General features: G+C 43.9%; 1 protein-coding gene and 1 pseudogene across 1 annotated transcript in view; both read right to left on the minus strand.

Annotated features, from left to right (window-relative positions):
• LOC140076679 (3-galactosyl-N-acetylglucosaminide 4-alpha-L-fucosyltransferase FUT3-like) overlaps positions 1-12,122 on the minus strand; it is a 31,356-nt gene extending 19,234 nt beyond the window's left edge. The window contains exon 1 of the mRNA XM_072123321.1: positions 11,931-12,122. The gene's annotated coding sequence lies outside the window, so the exon portion shown is untranslated. The remainder of the gene's footprint in view (positions 1-11,930) is intronic.
• Positions 12,123-16,504: 4,382 nt separating this feature from the next.
• Positions 16,505-17,442, minus strand: LOC140077534 (4-galactosyl-N-acetylglucosaminide 3-alpha-L-fucosyltransferase FUT6-like; annotated as a pseudogene).
• Positions 17,443-19,355: the final 1,913 nt, after the last annotated feature.

Below are 19,355 nucleotides of genomic sequence, written 5' to 3' on the forward strand. Positions count from 1 at the left end.
AGTATATTACTAAGCTGCAGGGGCTGTATATGGGATACAGTATATTACTAAGCTGGGGGGCTGTATATGGGATACAGTATATTACTAAGCTGGGGGGCTGTATATGGGATAGAGTATATTACTAAGCTGGGAGGGGGCTGTATATGGGATACAGTATATTACTAAGCTGGGAGGGGGCTGTATATGGGATACAGTATATTACTAAGCTGGGAGGCTGTATATGGGATACAGTATATTACTAAGCTGGGGGGCTGCATATGGGGTACAGTATATTACTAAGCTGGGGCTGTATATGGGATACAGTACATTACTAAGCTGGGAGGCTGTATATGGGATACAGTATATTACTAAGCTGGGGCTGTATATGGGATACAGTACATTACTAAGCTGGGGGGGCTGTATATGGGATATAGTATATTACTAAGCTGGGGGGCTGTATATGGGATACAGTATATTACTAAGCTGGGGGCTATATATGGGATACAGTATATTACTAAGCTGGGGGGCTGTATATGGGATACAGTATATTACTAAGCTGGGGGGCTGTATATGGGGTACAGTATATTACTAAGCTGGGGGGCTGTATATGCGGTACAGTATATTACTAAGCTGGGGGCTGTATATGGGATACAGTATATTACTAAGCTGGGTGGATGTATATAGGATACAGTATATTACTAAGCTGGGGGGATGTATATGGGATACAGTATATCACTAAGCTGGGGGCTGTATATGGGATACAGTATATTGCTAAGCTGGGGGGCTGTATATGGGGTACAGTATATTACTAAGCTGGGGGGCTGTATATGGGGTACAGTATATTACTAAGCTGGGGGGCTGTATATGGGGTACAGTATATTACTAAGCTGGGGGGATGTATATAGGATACAGTATATTACTAAGCTGGGAGGGGGCTGTACATGGGATACAGTATATTACTAAGCTGGGAGGATGTATATGGGGTACAGTATATTACTAAGCTGGGAGGATGTATATGGGGTACAGTATATTACTAAGCTGGGGGATGTATATGGGGTACAGTATATTACTAAGCTGGGGGGATGTATATGGCATACAGTATATTACTAAGCTGGGGGGCTGTATATGGGATACAGTATATTACTAAGCTGGGGGGATGTATATGGGATACAGTATATTACTAAGCTGGGGGGATGTATATGGGATATAGTATATTACTAAGCTGGGGGGATGTATATAGGATACAGTATATTACTAAGCTGGGGGATGTATATGGGATACAGTATATTACTAAGCTGGGGGGATGTATATGGGATACAGTATATTACTAAGCTGGGGGGATGTATATGGGATACAGTATATTACTAAGCTGGGGGGATGTATATAGGATACAGTATATTACTAAGCTGGGGGGGTGTATATGGGATACAGTATATTACTAAGCTGGGGGGATGTATATGGGATACAGTATATTACTAAGCTGGGGGGCTGTATATGGGGTACAGTATATTACTAAGCTGGGGGGGTGTATATGGGATACAGTATATTACTAAGCTGGGGGATGTATATGGGATACAGTATATTACTAAGCTGGGGGCCTGTATATGGGATACAGTATATTACTAAGCTGGGGGCCTGTATATGGGATACAGTATATTACTAAGCTGGGGGCTGTATATGGGATACAGTATATTACTAAGCTGGGGGATGTATATGGGATACAGTATATTACTAAGCTGGGGGCCTGTATATGGGATACAGTATATTACTAAGCTGGGGGCCTGTATATGGGATACAGTATATTACTAAGCTGGGATGGGGCTGTATAGGATACAGTATATTACTAAGCTGGGGGGGCTGTATATGGGATACAGTATATTACTAAGCTGGGGGGATGTATATGGGGTACAGTATATTACTAAGCTGGGGGATGTATATGGGATACAGTATATAACTAAGCTGGGGGGATGTATATGGGGTACAGTATATTACTAAGCTGGGGGATGTATATGGGATACAGTATATAACTAAGCTGGGGGCCTGTATATGGGATACAGTATATTACTAAGCTGGGGGGGTCTGTATATTAGGGGATGCTATATATTCACATTGGTCAGGGGAGCACTGTATGTAAAATCATGTGACATAATAACAGGGTGGGATATTAGTTATAGGATACCATAGATTACTTTTCATCATTTAAACTAAATGTTAGAGTTCTGTATTAATAAATTGGGGGTGTTGTATATTGATTGGTGCTGTACATGCTATAATTCCAGTAGAAATATATATATATAATGAAGGGATGTTTTATATGTGTGGAGAGTGCGGTCAGTTGTGTTGTGAGGGGTATATACTTCATACTGTAAGTGACTGTGGTATTTTTAGGGACGCCGGGTGGAGATGCTGCACGGAGCTGAAGATATCCGGCCGTGAATTCAGCAGTGATACGTCATGGATTGGAGAACCCGGAATAAAGTCGTCCTGATGGAAGAGATTGTCATCTATAAGGTACTAGATGCCACTAATGCTTCCCAGATCCTGTAGTCAGTCACACAGTGTCAGGGAGCTGTCTGTAGGGATGTTAATTGTTAGTAAAGTTTTCAGCATTTACTTAACAGGGAGCGGGGGGGGGGGGGGCGCAGCATTTTAATATTCGCCTCAGGCAGCAAATATGCTAGAATCGGCCCTGGATGAGCACATATGCACTTCCTAGAAACATCCACTGGGTGTCGCAGTTTAGAAACGCAACTTCCAGGACAAAGCTGTTTCCTAGATACCAGAAACAAAATTCCCCACTCTGCCACGCAGGCGCATTAGACACAACATTAATTGACCAGCTGTAGACCGCGATCGTTCGAAACAATGTAACAAGCCCGGGATATGACTTTGGGGAATTTCAATTTACTTATCAGGTAACATAATATACGTTGTGATATTGTAACACAACACAAAGTGGGTATTTCATTCATTTTTTATGTATTGTATTTTACTGAAGCTTTTAGGGTTTATTTGTAGATTCCGGATATACGTGATTTACGTCACATGGTTACCGGTATATTAGACAACACCCTATTTCCCTTTAGTAAGCCATGACTAAGGGTGTAGCACACACCTGAAACGCGTAGGCTTTGCCTTTCCACATAAGGTCTTTTTGGTGATGCGTTAATGGATGTTTGCAAATAATTTTTATGGATTTGAAATTTTTAATTTTTTAAGAAGTTCCCGGTGCCGGAGTGTTCAACATTTTCTTCCTCCTATATAAAATAACCATGAGGGGCTGTATATAAAATATGCATGAGGGGCTGTATATAATATAACCATGAGGGGCTGTATATAATATAACCATGAGGGGCTGTATATAAAATAACCATGAGGGGGCTGTATATAAAATATCCATGAGGGGCTGTATATAATATAACCATGAGGGGGCTGTATATAATATAACCATGAGGGGGCTGTATATAATATAACCATGAGGGGCTGTATATAAAATAACCATGAGGGGCTGTATATAAAATAACCATGAGGGGGCTGTATATAAAATAACCATGAGGGGGCTGTATATAAAATAACCATGAGGGGTTGTATATAAAATAACCATGAGGGGCTGTATATAAAATAACCATGAGGGGCTGTATATAAAATAACCATGAGGGGGCTGTATATAAAATAACCATGAGGGGCTGTATATAATATAACCATGAGGGGGCTGTATATAAAATAACCATGAGGGGGCTGTATATAAAATAACCATGAGGGGGCTGTATATAAAATAACCATGAGGGGCTGTATATAAAATACACATGAGGGGGCTGTATATAAAATAACCATGAGGGGCTGTATATAAAATAACCATGAGGGGCTGTATATAAAATAACCATGAGGGGGCTGTATATAAAATAACCATGAGGGGCTGTATATAATATAACCATGAGGGGGCTGTATATAAAATAACCATGAGGGGGCTGTATATAATATAACCATGAGGGAGGCTGTATATAAAATAACCATGAGGGTGCTGTATATAAAATATCCATGAGGAGCTGTATATAAAATAACCATGAGGGGGCTGTATATAAAATAACCATGAGGAGCTGTATATAAAATAACCATGAGGGGCTGTATATAAAATACCCATGAGGGGCTGTATATAAAATACCCATGAGGGGGGCTGTATATAAAATACCCATGAGGGGGCTGTATATAAAATAACCATGAGGGGGCTGTATATAAAATAACCATGAGGGGGCTGTATATAAAATACCCATGAGGGGGCTGTATATACTATAACCATGAGGAGGCTGTATATACTATAACCATGAGGGGGCTGTATATACTATAACCATGAGGAGGCTGTATATACTATAACCATGAGGGGGCTGTATATACTATAACCATGAGGGGGCTGTATATAAAATAACCATGAGGGGGCTGTATATACTATAACCATGAGGGGGCTGTATATACTATAACCATGAGGGGGCTGTATATACTATAACCATGAGGAGGCTGTATATAAAATACCCATGAGGGGGCTGTATATACTATAACCATGAGGAGGCTGTATATACTATAACCATGAGGGGGCTGTATATAAAATACCCATGAGGGGGCTGTATATACTATAACCATGAGGAGGCTGTATATACTATAACCATGAGGGGGCTGTATATACTATAACCATGAGGAGGCTGTATATACTATAACCATGAGGGGGCTGTATATACTATAACCATGAGGGGGCTGTATATAAAATAACCATGAGGGGGCTGTATATACTATAACCATGAGGGGGCTGTATATACTATAACCATGAGGGGGCTGTATATACTATAACCATGAGGAGGCTGTATATAAAATACCCATGAGGGGGCTGTATATACTATAACCATGAGGAGGCTGTATATACTATAACCATGAGGGGGCTGTATATAAAATACCCATGAGGGGGCTGTATATACTATAACCATGAGGAGGCTGTATATACTATAACCATGAGGGGGCTGTATATACTATAACCATGAGGGGGCTGTATATACTATAACCATGAGGAGGCTGTATATACTATAACCATGAGGGGGCTGTATATACTATAACCATGAGGAGGCTGTATATACTATAACCATGAGGAGGCTGTTTGGGATGATGAACTAGGGAATATTTTAGGGAACTGATTTTGTTTCTGAATTTTTCAATGTCGCCTTGTGAGTTAACTGCAAAGGGGCCTACTGAGGTCCTGTCGCCCAGGGGCCTATTGAAACCTGGAGTCGACCCTGCATATTATCATACAAAAAGGAAAGTTTGCGACAGCAATTTCCCTTTTTATGTGGAGACTGCAATCAAGCCTCGCTATGCTTGTATCTGTGGTGCGCTGAGACTTCAATGTGCGTCGAACTGTATATTTTATAATTGTAGATCCAGGCAATTTCTTTTCTGTCCCAGTGACAATTGGAGTTTCTAAATTTTTTGCTGTAATGGGACCAAGGATTATCAATAAAGCTTCATTACAGACACCTTACAGCTGATCATTGCAGCCCGGGACTATAGTAACATCCAGAGAGGTCACAGGGGGCAGAGGGGTCCGTCTTTAACTAGGGGTCATCTGTAATTTGGGTGTTTTTAAGTAGGGGACCGTCTGTATAACATAAGTGAGGAAACAGTTTTCTTGTGGTTGTTTACACATGGTGCACTTTTTTCAGCTTTCTATAGTAATTGCATAGTATCCTATATGCCCAGGATAGCAATGTTGCACGTTTGTTATTACCCTTGATCCTGTGATGATCCCTACTAGGTATAATTATACACGTGCAAATGCAGATCTGTTTCCCTGTTCTCCCTGGAGACTTTGTGACTCTTCTCTGTCTCTCCGTCCTCCTGATTAATATCCGGTTGTAGTTGTAACTAATTTGTCCTGGTGTATAAATTACAGACTACAGGTCATACCTGACCGTGGTTTTACCCAGTGCAACTTTTCTAAGTGCACAGAATTATTCCAGAATTGGAGCAGAAGGCAACAAAGGGACATTATCTGTAAGAACATGCCTCACTCTTGTCTTTCCAAATGTTTTCTGAAAAGCACCATTACCTCTTTCCTCCATTGCCTTCCCACCTCCCCACCCCGCTCTGCGGCACCCACTTGGTCTATCACCCCCCACTAAGCTGATCATCAGCAGCAGGGGCTCCATGTCACACAACGGGGTGCTACAGAGCACCGGGACCTGGCAGCCATGAGCACCGGTAGCAGCGTCATCGGAGCATCTGAAATGTAAGTGATCACAACCAGCAACTTACCGCAAGTCAGGAGGAGGCTGCACCACGGCTCCAATAGCAGCCACAACCAGGCAGCGTAAGTGCCCGGTAAAAGTGGAGCTACGGGCAATGTCTCTTCTGCCAAACCAACAGCAGCAGCAGTGCACCACTAGTCCACCACAACACTGTCCGTGCTGCACCGGCCCCCCTCGTGTAATATCCCCTACACACGTCTGTCTAGTCTGTGTCTGTGTGTCATTGTGACTGGTATATTTAATACCTTTAATACTTCCCCTTCTGTAATGTTATGTGTCATATAACCTGTATTGTGCAGCATCACAAAGTCCTGTAATTGTGTTTGTCTGCAACCAAGGAACCAGCAACATGTAACAATGCGCCTCTAGAAGTATTTGTGTATTTGTATCGTTATAATTGTCTCTAACTGTAACAATTGCCAGATTAATAAGTACAAATTAAATGAATACAAAAGTTGTATCGATGATGTTACAAAAGAGGAGGATAGTACTTTTAAGGGCTAATCCTCACGTCCCTGCAATCTTTTAAAAACTTTTATTTCCCCAATATGCAGATTTTCTAAAGAGGCTACTGGGGTGTGGAGTAACCAGAGCTGAGGCTACACTGCACGGCTACTCCACGCCCCTGTAGCCTCTTTGATCCTCCTACCAGAAATCTTCGGCACGCAGATATGAGGAGCGGCACGCCCTCGTCCGCAAAGCCTGCTATCTGCGCATGCGCAGTAGCTCCGGCTTCGAAGCAGTGACCGCGTGCCCGTGGGGGCACTGTTCTGGGCATGCGCAGACGGCAGGCTTCGTGGGCGAGGGCTCGCTGCTCCTCATAGCTGCACTTGCTATGCTAGCTAGCTTTAATCATGGAGGGAGATTGGATATTGCCAAGGGTGCGACTCTTCCTGGGAACTACCCTGCATCCATCCCTGAGTATTTGGTGACTATTTGTTAATTTTTATAAAATTTTGAACTGTATGAGTGAACATTAGATGGGTGAATGTTTTTGTGAAGCGAGAGATTCTTCTGGATAGCAATATTATATTCTCTGATCAATGGCCACTGGGGATCTGAAAATCTACACCTGAGCTGCAATTCCTTCTACTCCTAATCATTTCACCCACTGGTTTTGCTTTTACTGTATGTTTGGGATGTTGACTATTAAAGTGCAATATAGCATTGCCCGCTGTGGGCTTCCTAAATGTACTTGTATTGATGGACTCACCAACCACTCCCCGCAACCTCAGGTCTAAGGGCTGCCGTTTGCCGCCTTACTGTAGCTGCTCGCCTCCGCCCCTCTCCATAGGGATATATGGCGCACAGCACTGTATGCATAGAAAAGATAGGAATGTCCTATCTTTTCAAGGCTACTGAACGGTACAATGCCGTACCGCTCCCGTACAGCACCGCTTGCCCATTGCCGGCCTATGGGGGACGTATATGCAATGTGTCTTCTGAACAGCCGTGTGAATTCATCCTAAAAATGTGACCTCAGTAGCAAGGGAGTAGTGTGTGACCCATAAATTGCAATCATTTTGGTTAATGTAATGTATGAATTAAGGCTTTGGCAGATACATGACCCCCTCCAAATGAGGAGGAGATCATCGATGTATCTGCCATACCACTAAATATCCTGCAAAAATGGATTCTCCTCAGTATATATGAACTGCAACTCCCACCATGACATAACCAGGTTGGCCGATGAGGGCAAATATTTCTCCCCCATTGGCTCCCCCTGGATTTGTTAGAAAGCAGAAAATAATGATGTGACATTAAATGATGGGACATATTCCTTGACATCCCGGGTATAATCACTGTATAAATTCAAGTGAAATTCCAAAGCCCCCATAACGATAGTATAGGGAATCTATGTGTATAGGGAAATGACATCACAACCCAAAAACTTATAATTATCTGCCCAAATATACTGTATTTTTCAGACTATAAGGCGCACCGGATTATAAGGCGCAACATCAATAAATGCCTGCTAAAACGTCTAGCTTCATATATAAGGCACACTGCATTATAAGGCACACCGGATAATAAGGCTGAATGACCAGCAGGTGGCAGACCTGTGCACAGTTCCAGGCAGCTGTTGTCTGTAAGTACGGTTCATATATAAGGCGCACTGGACTATAAGGCGCACCTGATTATAAGGATGAATGACCAGCAGGTGGCAGACCTGTGCACAGTACAAGGCAGCTGTTGTCTGTAAGTACGGTTCATATATAAGGCACACCGGATAATAAGGCTGAATGACCAGCAGGTGGCAGACCTGTGCACAGTTCCAGGCAGCTGTTGTCTGTAAGTATGGCTCATATATAAGGCGCACTGAACTATAAGGCGCACCTTTGATTTCTGAGAAAATCAAAGAATTTTTTTGTGGGCCTAATATTCCGAAAAATATGGTAATCATTGAGAATTCTCAAAACATCAGATGACTCTTGTAAATAACCAGGGACTCTGTAATAAAACATCCAGCCATCCGCATAACTTACTGACCCTACGCTCAAAATTATGGGGAAAGTTCCTTTGTGTGTTTTAGGCAAGGCGTGTATGATGGGAATGACTGTTTTGTGTACAAATAAATGATCTCTTTGTTTGGATGTAATAAGACCCAGCGAAAATTCTTCCTCCATTTTTTGACTATAGCGGTCGGGTTGTGCGTCCATTTATTGATGGTGCGCCTTATAATCCGGTGCGCCTTATAGTCCGAAAAATACTGTATTGTATCTATGTTAAACTAGAGTTTGTGAGCAACATTTAGCGTCTATGGTTTCCGTGATGTGCGAGATTTATCTTTGTATGATCAAGGGTTCGCTTCTAACTTACCCGATATCGATATTTAAATGACTTTTGTTGTAGCCCAGAGAAAGGGCTAGCAGCAGCAAAAAACAAAAAATGCAAGCTTTTGAGGATGAGGAGAATTGGAGGAAATTCACATAGGAACCGGTTCTCCCAGCTAAAAAGAAAGAGTATCAATAGCGATGAGCGAACACACTTGTCCGAGCTTGATGCTCGTTCGAGCATTAGCGTACTCGAAACTGCTCGTTGCTCGGAAGAGTATTTCGCCAGCTCGAGAAAATGGCATCTCCCGCCGTTTTGCTTTTTGGCGGCCAGAAACAGAGCCAATCACAAGCCAAGAGACTCTGCACTCCACCCAGCATGACGTGGTACCCTTACACGTAGATAGCAGTGGTTGGCTGGCCAGATCAGGTGACCCTGGAATAGACTAGTCCCTGCCCGCGCTGCTCGGATCATTCTCTGTCTGGATGCCGCTAGGGAGAGAGCTGCTGCTGGTCAGGGAAAGCGTTAGGGTGTTCTATTGGCTTACTGTTAGGCAGGAGTGATTCTACAAGAACCCAACAACCCTTCTTAGGGCTACAATAACGTTATACTTTTTTTTGTTTGTTTGCTTGTGGCTGGCCTTGCTGGCACTAGTAGTGCAGCTAGTACCATATTGTGAGGAATTAGCAGGGGGACTTGCTACCGTTGTGTTTAGCTCTTAGTGACACACATATCCACCTCAAACACCGAAGTGGGACAATTTATTAGGGGTTTGATTTGAATTTATTTTTTTTACGTTTATTTTTTTTTATAACTCAAAGTCATCAGGCACAGTACAAAATCCAGTTGTGTGCTGTCAGTGTAGGTTAGAAACTAGCCATAGCAATAGGATAGCATCGTTTTGTTTAAAAAAAAAAAAACACAAAAAAACAAAAAAAAATTACAGTTTACACTTTAATTTTGAAAATGTTTAACCCGAGGGCTAGGGGTAGAGGACGAGGGCGTGGACGTGGGCGTCCAACTACTGCAGGGGTCAGAGGCCGTGGTCCTGGGCGGGGTGAGACACCACCTGCTGATGAGGGAGCAGGGGAACGCCGCAGAGCTACACTCCCTAGGTTCATGTCTGAAGTTACTGGGACTCGTGGTAGAGCACTGTTGAGGCCAGAACAGTGCGAACAGGTGATGTCGTGGATTGCGGACAATGCTTCTAGCCATTTGTCCACCAGTCAGTCTTCCACGCAGTCCACCCATGTCACCGAAATCAGCACTGCTCCAGCTCCTCGTCCTCAGCCTCCTTTCCCCCAGTCTGCCCCCTCCCAGGAAAATTTGGCATTTGAACCGGCATACTCTGAGGAACTGTTTTCTGGACCCTTCCCAGAGTCACAAAACACTTGTCCGGTTGCTGCTGAGCTCTTTTCCGATGCCCAGGTTTTCCACCGGTCGCAGTCTGTGGGTGATGATGACATTATTGACGTAGTGGAAGAAGTGTGTAAAGAGGTGTCCGACGATGAGGAGACACGGTTGTCAGACAGCAGCAGTGCTGTCGCTAAGCGACAGCAGGCGGCGCTCAAACTGCTGAGCCTAGGCAATAAAAGGCACACCGCCCAAGAGATATTACAGGGCATCACGGCGCAGACTGATCTGTGGCTGGCACCGCTGAACCTGATCTCCCCTTCGGTTTCAGTTCGGCAACAGGTTGTCCACAAAAGTAGCAGTAGTGTTTCCCCGCGGCACACTCAACCATGTGTCGCGGCACACTAGTGTGCCGTGGCACTCAAGTTGAAAATCATTGTCTTAGATGAGGTCTGATACAACACGACTGAAAGACCGGTAGACGTAAAACCTGTTGGGCGATGATGTAAAACCTGTTCCTCCTTATCTTTTGTCACACTCTACGGTTTCTTTGACTACCCTCTTCAGTTTATTTATGCCCCCTATACCCAGGTACAGCTTTATCATCATTATCTGAGCTAATTGCACATTCTTATGCTTTTCCTGATTTACAGAATCAGGAGACACCGATCTAGCCGGTTCTGATCTCTTACGCTAAGCAGCTTGTGGCTTCAGGAACAGCTCAAGAAATGGTCTTTAACCATGAAAAGAACATCCTGGAATCAGACTACAGACAGGAATCCATGCAGGAGGACACCATGCACACACCGCAGTTTCCCCATTCACCTGGAAGGGGCTGCTGACAAGACATTTTTAGCACCTTTTGGCTCTGTCTGATAATTATTCATGCCTTCTGTGGGCGTTTAAGCCCGCCTCCTCCTTCCCTTCCAGAGACACACCGACTCTCGGAAAATCAATGGCGCTGGCTCGTCAGCATAGAGCCGGCTGAAGAGGTGAGCATAAGCACGGAAGGCGTGAATATTCAGCAGACGGTGGAGCCAGGAGGGGCTTCAGTGAGACTTATTTTCGAAAGTCATTTTTCTCCAAAAATTAAGCCATTAACAGCTAAATAAAGAATGGATCCTGTTTCATGGGGTTACTCAACAATAATGACTAAAAAGGATCCGTTGGGCCCTCACTGAGACCCATGAGTCTGAAAAGTAACTTTTGTATCTATAAATCAATAACAGAAGTAAATTCTCCTTTTCTATTTATGAGCTTCAGCACAATTGGTTAAAAACACTATATACATTATACACAATACACACTATATACATTATACACTATATACATTATACACAATACACACTATATACATTATACACTATATACATTATACACAATACACACTATATACATTATACACTATATACATTATACACAATACACACTATATACATTATACACTATATACATTATACACACTATATACACTATACACAGTACACACTATATACACTATACACATTATACACACTATACACAGTACACACTTACATTTGTGATGACTCTCCAGGAGAAGTGTCTGGTCTCAGTGATGGTCCTGGTGACTCCTCCACCTGTCCTCCTATCTACCCACACCCAACTCCCAGTAGGTGCCTACCATTGTCTCATGTTACAGAAGAGACGTGACATAGTCTATGGAAGGCTTTTCTTCTAACTGGTTTCTTGCACTTTTCCTGCTGCTGTTGTTATAAACAAAACTTGCTGCCTCGACAGAAACCTCAAGTCAATTCAAACGCTTCTAAAGAATAAGCCGACAAAATAATGAAAGTCAACTTGAGAAAAGAGGAGGCACCAAAGGGAAAGGCGGTTTGTTTTATAAGGGGTTGTCCAAAACATAACTCATGATTGTCTCTCCTCTGGAGACTGTTTATGGCACTTAGCCAAATCAACTGTGACTGGCCGCCATAACTGCAGGAGTGGCTCCCATTCTCTTCAATGGAGGTGGGAGCTGCAGTGTCCAAGCCCAAACCTGGTGGAGCATCTACGGCTTTAAGTCTCCACACGCCTATAAGGCGACCTTAACCCTTTAATGCTCTGCGCCGTAGGTCGCGTGCCCGATAACCTGCATGTGTCGCTTCTGCGCCGAGGTCCTCTGGAGGTCACCTTCTTCTTCCTGGTGTATGTGAGTGCTTACCTTCTTCTTCCTGGTGTATGTGAGTGCTTGATCTTGCGACACAATTCCTTTTTAAAATTCCGCAGTTTGACCGAATCCGTCGTTGTCCGATGGCCACGCCCCCCGATTTCTGTTGCATGCAAGCCGGCTCCGATGCGCCACAATCCGATCGCGTGTGCAAAAAAACCGGGGCAATTTGGCGCAAAGCGGAAATAATTGCAAAACCCGATGAAAGTGCGGCGTTCGGACCCTTAGTAAATGAGCCCGATGGTGTTTTGAACCCGCTTTTGGTCCGTTTTTAAGCAGTCCGTAAAAAAACCGCATGTGTTAAAAAACCAAAAGCGATTTTTTTGAAAACGCATCCGTTTTTGACCAGTTTTAATTAAGATAATTGGTAACACCTGTCTGATCACCTGTGGCATCACCCTTATTCAGACAAGAATTACTGATGCATCGAATAGAAAGAGCAAAAAATAAAATAGTAGTAAAAAAATAGTAAAAAATAATAGTAGCAAAAACTAGTATATCCGGGACAGTCGGTAACCACAAGTTGTTTGTATAGTTTTGCTCACAGTCCCGATTATATCTCATAGTTCCAGTAATAGTGCGTGGTCCAAAAACCTGCTTCTTGAGGTGTGACCGCGCCCTTACAGTTCCTGCAGGAGGTGACGTCAGCCGCAGTCTTGCGCACTGTTGATAGTGAGGTGCACTACAAGGACTAGGATCGCCCTGGAAAAGGTCACAGCTATTTATTGTTGAAAATTAACAATCATAGTAAACGCCATATAGTCCTCATACCGCGCGAAAACCACAGCTGCCCGAAGCGGTTTGCTCCGCCGGACTCCCAAACTAAGGGCGATTCCACACAAGGCATTTTGAACCCGTTTCTGGCCCATTTTTAAGCAGTCCGTCAAAAAACACATGCGTTTTTGACCAGTTTCAATGAAGATAATTGGCCAAACCTGTCAAAAGCGGACGGACTTAAAAAACGGGCCACAAATGCAACGTGTGGCATCACCCTTTTTGGTCCGTTTTTAAGCAGTTCGTTAAAAAACGCATCCATTTTTGACAGGTTTTACCAATTATCTTAATGCGTTTTTGGATGGACTGCTTAAAAACAGACCAAAAACGGGTTGTGTGGCATGGGTGCGGTCACACGTCGCGTTTAACGCATGCGTTTATAAATGCATTGCAAAAGCTGAAGAGAGATTTGCCTAATTAAACAGATGTTAACACTCGCGTTTACAAAATGCAAATGTTAACATTTGCATTAACAATGTGGTAACAGTTGCATTTTGTAAACGCAATTGTTAACAGCTGTTTAATTAGGCAAATCTCTCTTCAGCTGTTGCAATGCATTTATGAATGCATGCGTTAAACGTGACGTGTGACCGCACCCTTCAACTTCTGGCCAAAATCTTTCACCAATAGAATTTCCGCCAGCTGCGACCTGAAAAATCACTGAAAAACAGAAAACATCAAAACAAGTATCGATAGGCAGGGGGAAGCTAATGGCGCAGGCAAGAGGAGGTGCCCATCCAGCCCCGGACCTATAAAGATGAGCTTGGGGAAGAGGTATAAAAATCTACACCCCTTAGGGTGATGGCACACGTGGCGTTTTTCTTCCGTTTTTAAGCTGTCCGTCAAAAACGCATACATTTTTGACCAGTTTGAATTAAGATAATTGGTCAAACCTGTCAAAAACACATGCGTTTTTTGACGGACTGTTTAAAAACGGCCCAAAACCGCGTTCAAAACGCCACATGTGCCATTACCCTTAGGGTGGTGACACACATGGCATTTTTAGGCAGTTTTTGAGCCGTTTTTATTTAGCGCGTTTTCAGATCGGAAAAATGCGCATGCGTTTATGACCAGTTTGAATTAAGATAATTGGTCAAACCTGGTCAAAAACCCATGCCACCCCCAGTCCGTGGGCACCCTCCCTATAAAGACCCCTCCAGATCATGTTCTAAGTTAAAGGTGCACCAAAAAAAGTTGCTGCACTGGAGCAGTGCAGGGGGCTCCAGATTCATGAAGACCGAGCGCCAGAAATGCCGATTCCAGTGCATTCTACGCACTACACAGCGGGGCAGATGTATTATTGTATCTGCGCCAAAAAAGTGTTGGAAACGTACGTTTTTTTGGGGCGCATAAGTGTTGCGGATCATTTATAATGGTGCCAGAAAGAATAGTTGTTTCCGACTAACCCGTCTCGTCTGCCGTTTTTGGCGCAAGTAGGCGTGGCCTATATTTTCCCCATCATACCCCACATTTATGTGGAGTTTGTCGGCATTTTCAGGCACAAATTTTGGCGCAAAACAGACCAGGAAAAAGATGTTCTGAAATCAAAATAATATTGCAAAAAACAGGCGCAGTGCATGTAAGATTTTGGCGCACATCTCGTTAGTGTTGGCATTTTTATGGCTCCCGACTGATTAGTTGCGTCTGTGCATTAATTACTTACGGCCGTGTGCCACTTTAATGCATCGGGCTGTGCTTTACGTCGTCTGATCTCAGATGCCGACTGTCGAGGTTTCAACAGAATTAGTAAATCCCCCCTAGTGGGGCTCATTTACAAAGGGTCCGAACGCCGCACTTTCGTTGGGTTTCCTGAATATTTCTGTTTTGCGCCGAATTGCCCTGGGTTTTTGGCGCACGCGATTGGATTGTGGCGTATTGGCGCTGGCTTGCACGCAACAAAAATCGGGGGGCATGGCCGTTGGACAACCCGACGGATTCGTAAAGACCGCAGTGTTTAAAAAACAAAAAGTTTCGCAAGATCACGCACTCACATGCACTAGGAAGAAAAAGGTGGACCTCGGCGCAGTAGTGACACCTGCAGGAAATCGGACGCACCACCTTAGTGAATCGCGCCGGACCCGAATCCTCGTCGGACAACGCATTGCGGGATCGCGACGGGACCGGGTAAGTAAATATGCCCCAGTGTGTTTTTGTTGTAGGCCAGTGAGTTATTTGCAGGCAGCATCTTATAGAGCAAGAGAAGCTGAGCAGATTGTGTATCTGCAGGAAGTATGTTATAGAGCAGGAGGAGCAGCATATTCAATAACATGGATATTAGTGTAAAACAAGGCACAATTAATGTTTACTCCACACATAATTCTTGCCTATGGGCACATATCTCACCACTTACAACATAAAGGGACCCGTATAGAAAGAATGTGTCACAGTCTATGGGGATTAGTCCCTTAGGACTAAGTAAGTGGACTCCCTGGACCACCACGGGAGATAACAACCTTAGCCGCACCCGGTAGCGGAGTCTAAGTGATCTCCTGGTCTTCGCCAGAGCGGGATGGTCACCAGGTCGCTCCGCGGGTGCCACTAGGCCCGCGATGGCAGCCAAGGAAGGGACACGGATGGCAGGCAGGACCACGGATGGCAGGCAGGACCACGGATGGCTGGCAGGACCTTGGATGGCTGGCAGGACCTCGGATGGCTGCTGGATTACCGGAGCGCCACAGGATACCAAGACCGCCACAGGACACCAGGACCGCCACAGGACACCAGGACCGCCACAGGATACCAGGACTGCCACAGGATACCACACAGGAACAGCACGGGAACACCACGGAACACGGAAACACCACGGAACAAGGGAATCACAGAATCCACATAGGCATCTGGAAACGCTCGGGAACACGGAGGGCTTACTCTTCAGTAACAGGACATGAAGATCCGGCAGGGGATGCTGGGAGTAGCCAGGCTATATAGCAGAGCCAGGAATGCCAGCACCAATAAGGAGGACGCTGGCCCTTTAAATTCTTAGAGAGTAAGAACCATTGTTCTTTGTATGAGGTTTACCAATGGCAGTTCCCAGCTTTATTGCCAGGCGATACCAGAACATCTGTCCATGTTATGACAGTAGATTTCAGCCATGTATCTTTGAGCGACTTCCTGATCTTTTAGAAACCACTTGTCCATACTAATAATGACCTCATACACTGTTTTTGACGATTTTGTATGAATTACAATTTTGACGAACTTGTAATTGATGTCTCCAGTTGAAATACTTTCTATACTTCTCATCGTCCTTGTCCAACTCTAGAAGATAAGCAGCAAGTTCCTTGGGACTTGGAAAATCATTTACATGAATGAAGGCGTCTCCAGGTAGAAAACGTTCATAGTTCTCCCGAGATGTTCCCAACACAACTGGAACCGTCCATGTACCAAAAGCATTGGACCATAACTTCTCGGTGATATAATCCTTGTAGACTGAATTCTCGAAGGCCAAGTAGAACTTATATTGTGATATGGTGGCATGGAAATCATCCCAGCTTAGTTTCTTATGTTTCGCTCCATAGACATCAATAGGGATGTGTTTCTTGAACTCCTCATAATAAGCACTTCGGGGGGCTCCAGGGTACCACTTACTGACCACCCAAGAGACCAGTTTGGATTTTGGTGGAATGGTGAAGTTCTCAAGCCTCTTCTTTAACGGTTTCATCTGACCATATGGAGTAAATTTTTCAGAAACATTATACAGACGCCTGTCTAATGACAACTTACACCCCAATATTCCATATTCTGGGCATATTATCTAATGGGGATTGATGATCCCCAATTAATGGCCAATTCCAAATAAGGAGAATAATCTCCTCTACATTGTCTGAGGTGGATGTTGTAGGCCTTGGACGTGGTGGGACGTGGAGTGGACTTGGCAGTACTTGGTTGGGATGTGGGGAGATGTGGCACCATGTTGGTTTTTATTTCCATCGTGTTTGTGGTCGCTTTTTCTTGACAAACCAACTTTTAAAGATGTGTCGACACTCCTGAGGAGATGTTCTCGTGGTTCCATACAAATTCTAAGGGGAACACTAGGGAGACGAGGGTGACTACGTAAAGACGCTTGTGGTTGATTGAAGCTAAGACCATTGTTAGTCTGTTAGAAGATTGAGAATTTCGGTGTTTGTTGTTTTGATTTAAATCTTTGAAGCTTTTATGAGAATGAAATGATTTTCTTCTAGAGATAACCCCTTTTTTATGGATTTTATTAAATATTTTTTTTGGTGTAAGGTTTCTAGATCATCTATATTTGTCTATTTGTGGTAACAGACTACAAGCAAACCCAATGGGGCACATTTACTTCCTCTTCCTAGTGCATGTAAGTGCTTGATCTTGCGACACAAATCGCTTTTTAAATTCCGCTGTTTTTCCGAATCCGTCGGGTTGTCCGACGGCCACGCCCTCCATTTCTGTCGCATGAAAGCCTGCGCCGATGCGCCACAATCCGATAGCATGTGCCAAAATCCCGGGGCAATTCGGCGCACACTGGAAATATTCGGGAAACCCGACGAAAGTACGCCGTTCGGACCCTTAGTAAATGAGCCCCAATGTGTAGTCAGACCGTCAACTGTTTTCAGACATGTAGAACATTGAAAAGCTGCATGTTGTAGAGGTTATAGAGTGCGATTTTCATGAAATCCTATGGTTACCACCAGGTCTACCTCTGATCTAATGCAGGTTTGGAAGCCATACGTGATTATATTCTGAGGATTATGCTGTCAGTACATTTCTAGCTTCATGTCATGCCGAGCCTCTGGACTTTATTATTCTAATGTTTATTATATGTTTAACCGGTTCCTTATGCTACTATAATTATACAATTAAAAGTAAATTCTTCAACGCTTGTAAGTGATGTCAGCACTTTTAGATCTGTCGACATGAAGTGATGTCTGACTTGTTCATGTACATATTGGGTGTGACTTTGGTGTTGTTGAACACATAGAGAAGCTATGCAAGGTGTGGGATGCTAATTTGTGAAGTCAGGTTCCCTGCGGAATTACATATATGATGCATACACACATACCCTGGAGAGGCTATTTGTTACCTATGTCTCCAAGTTCTTGTATTTTCTGGAGAGATCACAGTAAAGATTTGGCAAAATAAAACTGGTTTTCAAGTAGCGTCTCATCTTACCCGCTCCCTGTGACCCATTGTGGAATATGACCTTGCATAACATCATCATCATCTTCATCATCATCCCCTTTACCCGGCCTAGCCATCACTTATTCCTATCATCCATGGGTATGATTGCTTAATTTGGCACCAAAAGTCTCAGCATCTCTTGTGTTTCTCTGCACCTCTAATGTTTCTGGGTGTGTATAAATTCAGATCTGTTTCCTTGTTCTTCCTGGAGACTTTGTGACTCCTTTCTTTATCTCTCCGCCCTCCTGATTAATATCCAGTTGTAGTTGTAACTAATTTGTCCTTGTGCATAAATTACAGACTACAGGTCATACCTGTAGGTCATAACCAGTGCAACTTTTCTAAATGCACAGAATTATTCCAGAATTGAACCAGAAGGCAACAAAGGGACAAATTTACTTACCCGGTCTTGTCGCATTCCCCGATTCGGACGGTCCGATGAAGATGAAGTCCGGCACGATTTACGTAGCTCGTGCGCCCAAGTTCCTGCATCCGTCGCTTTCCTATCGAGGTCCGCCGGAGTTCACCTTCTTCTTCCCGGTGCTTGTAAGTGCGTGTCTTGCGACACAATGCGAATTGTTAAATCCTGCGCATAGTCTGAATCCGTCAGATAGTCCGATGGCACGCCCCCCGATTTGTGTCGCGTGCATGCCGGCGCTGACGTGCCAAAATCTGGTCACGTGTGCCAAAGTCCCCATTAAATGCGGCACAAAACGAAAATCGCCGGAAACCCGATGAAAATGCCCTCCGCGGACCCTTAGTAAATGAGCCCCATTATCTGTAATAACATGCCTAACTCTTGTTTTTCAAAATGTTATCTGAAAAGCACAATTACCTTTTTCCTCCCACTCTGAATCTTG

The sequence above is a fragment of the Engystomops pustulosus genome, chromosome 9 (assembly GCF_040894005.1).
Source record: "Engystomops pustulosus chromosome 9, aEngPut4.maternal, whole genome shotgun sequence".
Taxonomy (NCBI): domain Eukaryota; kingdom Metazoa; phylum Chordata; class Amphibia; order Anura; family Leptodactylidae; genus Engystomops; species Engystomops pustulosus.